Consider the following 6759-nt stretch of genomic DNA (forward strand, 5'->3'; position numbering starts at 1 on the left):
GTACCTCCGCCTCTGCCGCCCGCTGCGGCCCCCGCCATCGCCCGCCCTACCACCTCCCTGCCTCGGCCCCCCAACGAGCCCCACAGCCCCCCAACCCCCGTTGCGGCTGCTTATCTGCCCTACGGGGCGGAGACCAGCCCCCTCAGTCCGGAGCTCCCATTGGTCTACGGATTCCCAGACCCCGCCTCCCAACCAACCCACGGCTGGCTCTTCTCTTCCCAGAGATTGATTGGTCAATATGCCTAGTGATCCAACCCCAAACCCCACAACCATCCCACCCCCGCTTGCTTTCGCACGTCCGAGGGGCTGCTTATCTGCCCTACGGGGCGGAGACCAGCCCCCTCAGTCCGGAGCTCCCATTGGTCTACGGATTCCCAGACCCCGCCTCCCAACCAACCCACGGCTGGCTCTTCTCTTCCCAGAGATTGATTGGTCAATATGCCTAGTGATCCAACCCCAAACCCCACAACCATCCCACCCCCGCTTGCTTTCGCACGTCCGAGGGGCCGCTGATTGGTCTACTCTGAAGAGGGCTGGTTCTCCGGCACCGCCAATGAGAAGACGCAGAAAAGGGGAGCGTCACACCCAGTCCCAGGTAGTATGCAAATCCGATGTCACGTGACGTCAGGCTGAGCAGGGGCGCGACCAGGCGTAAGATGGAATCAAGCACTACTGAAATCGTTATGGGGGGTAGGGAGGAGGGTCAAAATTTCCGCAGTTGAGTCCTCGCAAGCACCAGGAAAGGATAACTTCAAAAAGCATCACTTTTTGTTTAACCTAAAAATATTAGTTTGAACCCTTAGGATCTCAGTGCTGCTTTCAAGAGTACAAATTAATGCAAAGTTTGCTTATATTTGCATGCGATTTGCATTATATTCGTGCACTTAATGGCTACCATGCCTCTTGTGACACCCATATATGTCTTTTTCCACGTTTCCAAGTCCCTACTTGGTGTTGGTCCAACCTGGAAAAGAAGAAACAAAACAAAACAAAACACAAAAAACGAACAAAGAACAGCTGCTAGCTTGTAAATTAAATTGAGACTGTAAAGGAGCAGGAATTTCTCTTCAGAGTCGTTCATTCCAAGTCTAGCTCAGCAGAGTGGCAGTAACAAAGTGACTGAAAGACTTGCCCAAATTTGCAGTGACTCCGAGCTAAATCCTGGTCTTCTCTATTCAATGCTCTCTGACCTACAAGTCAAAATGAGACTGGATGGTCTTCAAAGAGAATGCATACATTGTGAAAATCGCATGCTATAATATATATGAAAACATCTGGAAAAGAAAACAGCATTTAAGTTACTATTGCAAATTATTACTCTTCAAAAGAAAAAAATCATTACCCTTGGTATTAACCATTTTGTTCTATATATGAAAAAAGCAAAAGGCAATCGACCCTGATTGTCTGCAATAAGGGACCATCCAAATAATTGGATAATTCCCTCCAGATTTATATTTAGCTATGGATTCTATTTTTGATCGTGCTACAAATTTATCTCTCTATTTCTGTTTTTGCCCAGCTTAATGTTAAAATGAAGGTATTCCCTGAAGCCATACTAATTAATCAGAGAAAAGGAGGTAATCTGGGAGTTTGCCGAAAGTCAAGAGGTCATTCTGGGATTAAATGTTGAAAGCAGATAATGCCAAAAGTGGAAATTCAAGAGTTGGTTGAATGTTAAAATCAACCTAATGCACAAAACAGATTGAGGCAATGGAGCATTCTGAAGAACGGTTTTCTTTGTAAAGTGTACTCTTGCAGGTTTGAAGGATTTACTTCAAGATCTGACATTTGAAATTTTTTCTTATTGACTGGGAAATGTACTCCTTTTCCATGAAGAGGACAACTTTACCAAAGGCAGATAGGAATGAACAAAAACTAATGAACTGATAAAAACTCAGTCTTTATAAACTTAACTCAGTCTTTAAAAAAAAAAAATCTTGCAGTTTATAATGTTCCTCAATTCCAAATAGTTCAAAGTTTTAGTATACTTTTTTAAAAAAAATCCTCATGACAATCTGGAAGAAGAAAAGCATAGATTCTTATTATGGTGCAAGTGGGGAAACTGGAACCCAAAAAAGTGAGTCCTTTTGATTTCTAGCTCATATCTCTATGAGATCTTATTGGACCACCCTGCCTCACATCTTCATGAATAAAATCAGTAATGGTAGCAGCTAACATTCATTGAGGTCCTTTCTCCATACAAGGTACATGTTAAGCACTGTGCATACATTATCTCATTTAATGCCCATGACCACACCTATGAGATGAGTATTATTTCCTCTTCATCGAGGCTTCAGAAAGAAACAACATGCCCAAGCCTATTCAGGGATCCTGACTCCAGAGCTGAACTCCTAATCCCTATTCTTGTAAAACTTTCTTAGGAACACAGAAGGATTATTATTTATATCTTACATAAAGAATCTCCATAGATGCACACTTGGCTGAGATGTTAAAAATTAACACTTGTCTAGTACTTTCTAGCTTTCACATATATCAACTCGTTTAATTTTCACAATAGGCATGTAAGGTAGAAAATGCAGATATAAGTCTCTGTTTCACAGAAGGCTAAGTCACAGAGGCTAGATGACTTGCCCAAGGTCATCCACTTAGTAAATGGCAGATCTAGGATTTACATGCTAAGTTTTTTACCTCCAGATTCAGTACTTTTCCAACCAACATTCAACTTCTCGACCATTGGCCTGCCTGAGAGCCAAAGGGTGGGCTAGTTGGTCTCTTGAAATCTGTTCTTGCCTCCCAACTTATTCCATTTTAGGACTCTTCAACATGTAAATTCTCAGGCAGTCTTAGGAGATGGTAAGTGATTTTTTATTGTTCGAGCCATATAGTGTGTGTTAGACGTAAAGCCCTGGAATAAAGAATTGTGGAATACTTTGGGCAAGTGGCACCTTTTCTTTATGCTAGAATCACTTCTTTTCATCAACTTCACAAAGTTGTTATAAAGATAAAATGGCATGTTATTGTACAGATGCATTCTTCTCTTGCAGGGAAGGGTAATGTGGATAGTCCCAAGGACGCAGAATTTAAATTTTGCTCCAAAGCTGAGGTACCAGGAATTGAGGGCCTGGACAGTAGAAGAAGAGTCAGTGGAGGTGGCACAGCTGAAGAATTGGATCTCCTGAGTCCAGAGAGTCCTGGTCCTTCCTGATAAGTTGCTGGCAAAAGACACTAAAGTTGACCTAGCTGGAGGAGTGAGAAGGCAAATAGGCATAGGAGATCCCTGTCCTCTCCTTACTCAAGTATCATGCCCAACCAGCTGTCTCTTATTCCCTTCTCTATTACTGATAGCTTCTCCTGGTATGGTCATGATGGGATGATAAAGACCACATCTGAAGATCAACACTTGTCTATTTCCTCCAATAAAAGAAGCCATGGCTTTGGGGAGGATGCTATAAGGCAAAGCATCTCCTAGCTTACAAGAAACATTTGTCACTATCCTCCTGTCATCCTTATCAACATGATTGTCATTAATTCACTCATTGCAAATTTATTGAAATGACCAGTATGTGTTAGAGACAGAGCTAGGTACTAAGAAATGACAATAATGTTCAGAGACATGCTCTCCACCCTAGAGTTCACAGCTCAGCAAGCCTTGTAGCCTGTACGTAGAAGTGGCACTGGCTAGAGGCTATTCCAGTCGAGACATGACCTGGTTCCTGCTTTCAGGGACTTTGGGTCAGAGGCAGACACTTATAAACATCAGAAGTGGAGGATATATACACCAAGTATGTCAATATATTGTTTTTCATCTAGAGGAGAATCATTTGCCTCAGAGGGTTCCAACAACAAATGCTTACTTAGTCCCTCGATCTCAGCCTGCTCTTAGGATGTCTACAGATGTCACAGTGAATAAAAACTCAATGAATCCAAGTTATTTTTCCTACATGTGTGATTCAGAGGTATAGCCAGTCTTCGAGCAGTCCCTATGTTATTAAAATAGGAGTTGAGGGACCACCAAAGACAAAGGGTGTGGGGAGTTCTGACAGATCAGAGGATCAGGAGGGAAGCCTTATCCTGCTGACTACTGAATTAAAGGAAGGCTGGGGTTGTCATAGCCAAGAGAAGCTTTCCAGGTCTAATGGCACTGTATGGCCCTACTTGCAGGGCACATTGACTTATTGTGCACAATAACCAACAAGAATGGGAATTCCAAATCACCATCTTTGCCCTCAAAAATTTGATTCTCAGTAGCAATTGTCCAGTAGAGAATAAAGAAGTTATGATATTCCTTGATACCTGGGGGACTGGACTTCCCGGTAAATGTCTAAGTGCTTATGTCTTTGGCCCCTGAGGTTCCAAAATAATAAAACAGCAAATAAGATGACGCAGACACAGTGTCTCTTTCCGACCTACCTCCTTTCCTCGGCTTCTGTCTGAAATGTCAGGCCTGGCTCCTCAGGGAATGAGATCCTGAGGAAATGGGGTCAGAACTGAAGGAGCAGAGCAGCAGGAGAGGGATTGGGAAGGAGGATTGAGGGAATGAATGAGGTTATGGGAACAGAGTAGGGAGGGGGTCCTAGCCCTCAACACCTCTTCCACTCTGGTGGCCTCACTCTCCCTCTATCCCTTCCCTCTTTCTCCCAAGGTAACGAGATGGCCTGGATTTTGACCTTCAGTACTTTGTCTGACACATTTTGTCCCTTGCTGCAGCTCACCCCCCACTTTCTGTCCTCTGGCTTAGTTATCTATCTTCCTTGTTCATTCTCTTTCATTCAAACTGGATGATGTTCACTCCTTAATTGTTGTTTTCCTTTCTCTCAGTGGAATTCAAATTTTCTTGCCAAACTGCAGCCCTTTTTAAAATGAAGATTTCTCAACAATAAAGGAGATGGTGGATGTTTTAAAACAGGTAAAGGGTAAATGTGAGATCAGAGACATCAAATTTTTGGAATACTGGACCTAGTGGCACTCCATGAAAAATACAGTTTTTTCAAGACTTAGAAGAGACATTAGAGACTAGATATGATCTAGCTCCCTCATTTTACAGATGGTGAAACGGATGCCCAGACAAAGCAAAGACTTGCCAGAGGCCACAAAGCGAATCAGAGGCAGGACAGGAGACCAGGGCTCCCATATCCCATTCAGTGTCGCCTCAAAATATAAATACTTCTAAAAGGATTTAGATGGAATACTATTTAGCAATAAACTACTGATAGATGCTACAATGTGGATGAACCTTAAAAACATTATGCTGAGTAAAAGAAGCCAGATGTAAAAGACCACATATTATGTGATTCTATTTACATGAAACATCCAGAAAAGGCAAATTTATAGAGATAGAAAGCAGATCAATGGTTGTCTATGGTTGGGAATAGGAGAGAGATTATCTGCAAACAGGCACAATGGAACTTTTGGAGTGATAGAAATGATCTAAAACTGGAATGTGGCGATGATTGCATACCCTATAAATTTACTAAAAACCATAGAATTATACATGTATAATTAGTTAATTTTATGGTATGCAATTTATACCTTGATCAAGATGTTTCAAAAAAAGGATTTAGATGTGTTTATGAATGAGAGATCTGTGATATGTGACAGACCTTATTCATTTTTTAAGAGAATATCTCAGGAAACATTTCCGTACCCCCATGACATCCCTAAAAGTTCACTGTGCAAGACATATGATTGGACCCTTTGGCCTATAGAATACCCAGGCTGGCCTTTTTCAATTTTTAAAAATGTCCTCCCCTCTAAAATATGTTTCCTTAGTAAAATAGGCATGTCTTAGTCATCATTCTAAATACTACACCTGGCACTGTGACCAGCATGCAGATGGTGCTTCGCAAAAAAATTCATTAACATAAACTTGATTTCTGCTGCATCATGTGATTATGGGTACCTTGGGGAACTACCTGTAAGGTTCCAGAGCAGCGCCTTGCTGGGAACAGTTTATATCCCTCACTCTTGATTGGGAGATCAAAGTCTTTGGAGAGGAGATGTTGGTTTACATACATTCCCAGAAGACTGCGTATAAAACAAAAAGCCTATTCGTTACAGCTCCCTTTAGACTTTCCTCTTCTCCACTGTTTTTCCCATTTACCTTCTTCAGGTAGGTCTCAAAAACACAATTACCCCCGAAGCAAATAAGCTACAATATCCTAACCATTCTCCATCTGATTCCACATCCAGTCCCTCTCCTTCCCCTCACACCAGGCACCAAATCAAACATCAAGTATCGTTCCAATTCAAAGATAATATAAATAGAACAGAAGGGCAGAGTGATTGGAAAGTTGGTCTGTAGTCTGATTTCTTTTAGATCCAGGGCATAGGCTCCAGAACTTATTTTCAGAGCCAAAAAGATTATCTCTAAAGGGATTTTGTAATAGCTAATTGCAAAATTTGACCACAGGCTCTGCCTCAGTTTTATCTTCTGTGTCTTGGATTATGAGTTTTCCCCCTCCCTGCAACTCCATCTTCTCCACCATCAGCTTCAACTTCCAGTTAGACCTCACTCCCTCCAAATACTCCTCAACTGGTCTTGTGAGACACTAATGATTCCCTCAGGACTCAGGTATTCAGCTTGTAGCCCATTATTTAAGAGTACTAGCTTATAAGTAGCTTTATCATTTCTGCTAAGTCATTTTATATATGTTTGTCCTTTCTTGCCAATTCTGAGCAAAGGGTCCCATTTGTTCTGGTATTTCTTGTCAGCAACTCGTATAAGCCACTATATCTGGCAATGCTGAATCAATGTTAGTTATTTATTTAAGTATTTGACTTTCTCCAACTAATGTTTCT

This window comes from Pteropus alecto, unplaced genomic scaffold (assembly GCF_000325575.1).
Source record: "Pteropus alecto unplaced genomic scaffold, ASM32557v1 scaffold98, whole genome shotgun sequence".
In the NCBI taxonomy this organism is placed as follows: Eukaryota; Metazoa; Chordata; class Mammalia; order Chiroptera; family Pteropodidae; genus Pteropus; species Pteropus alecto.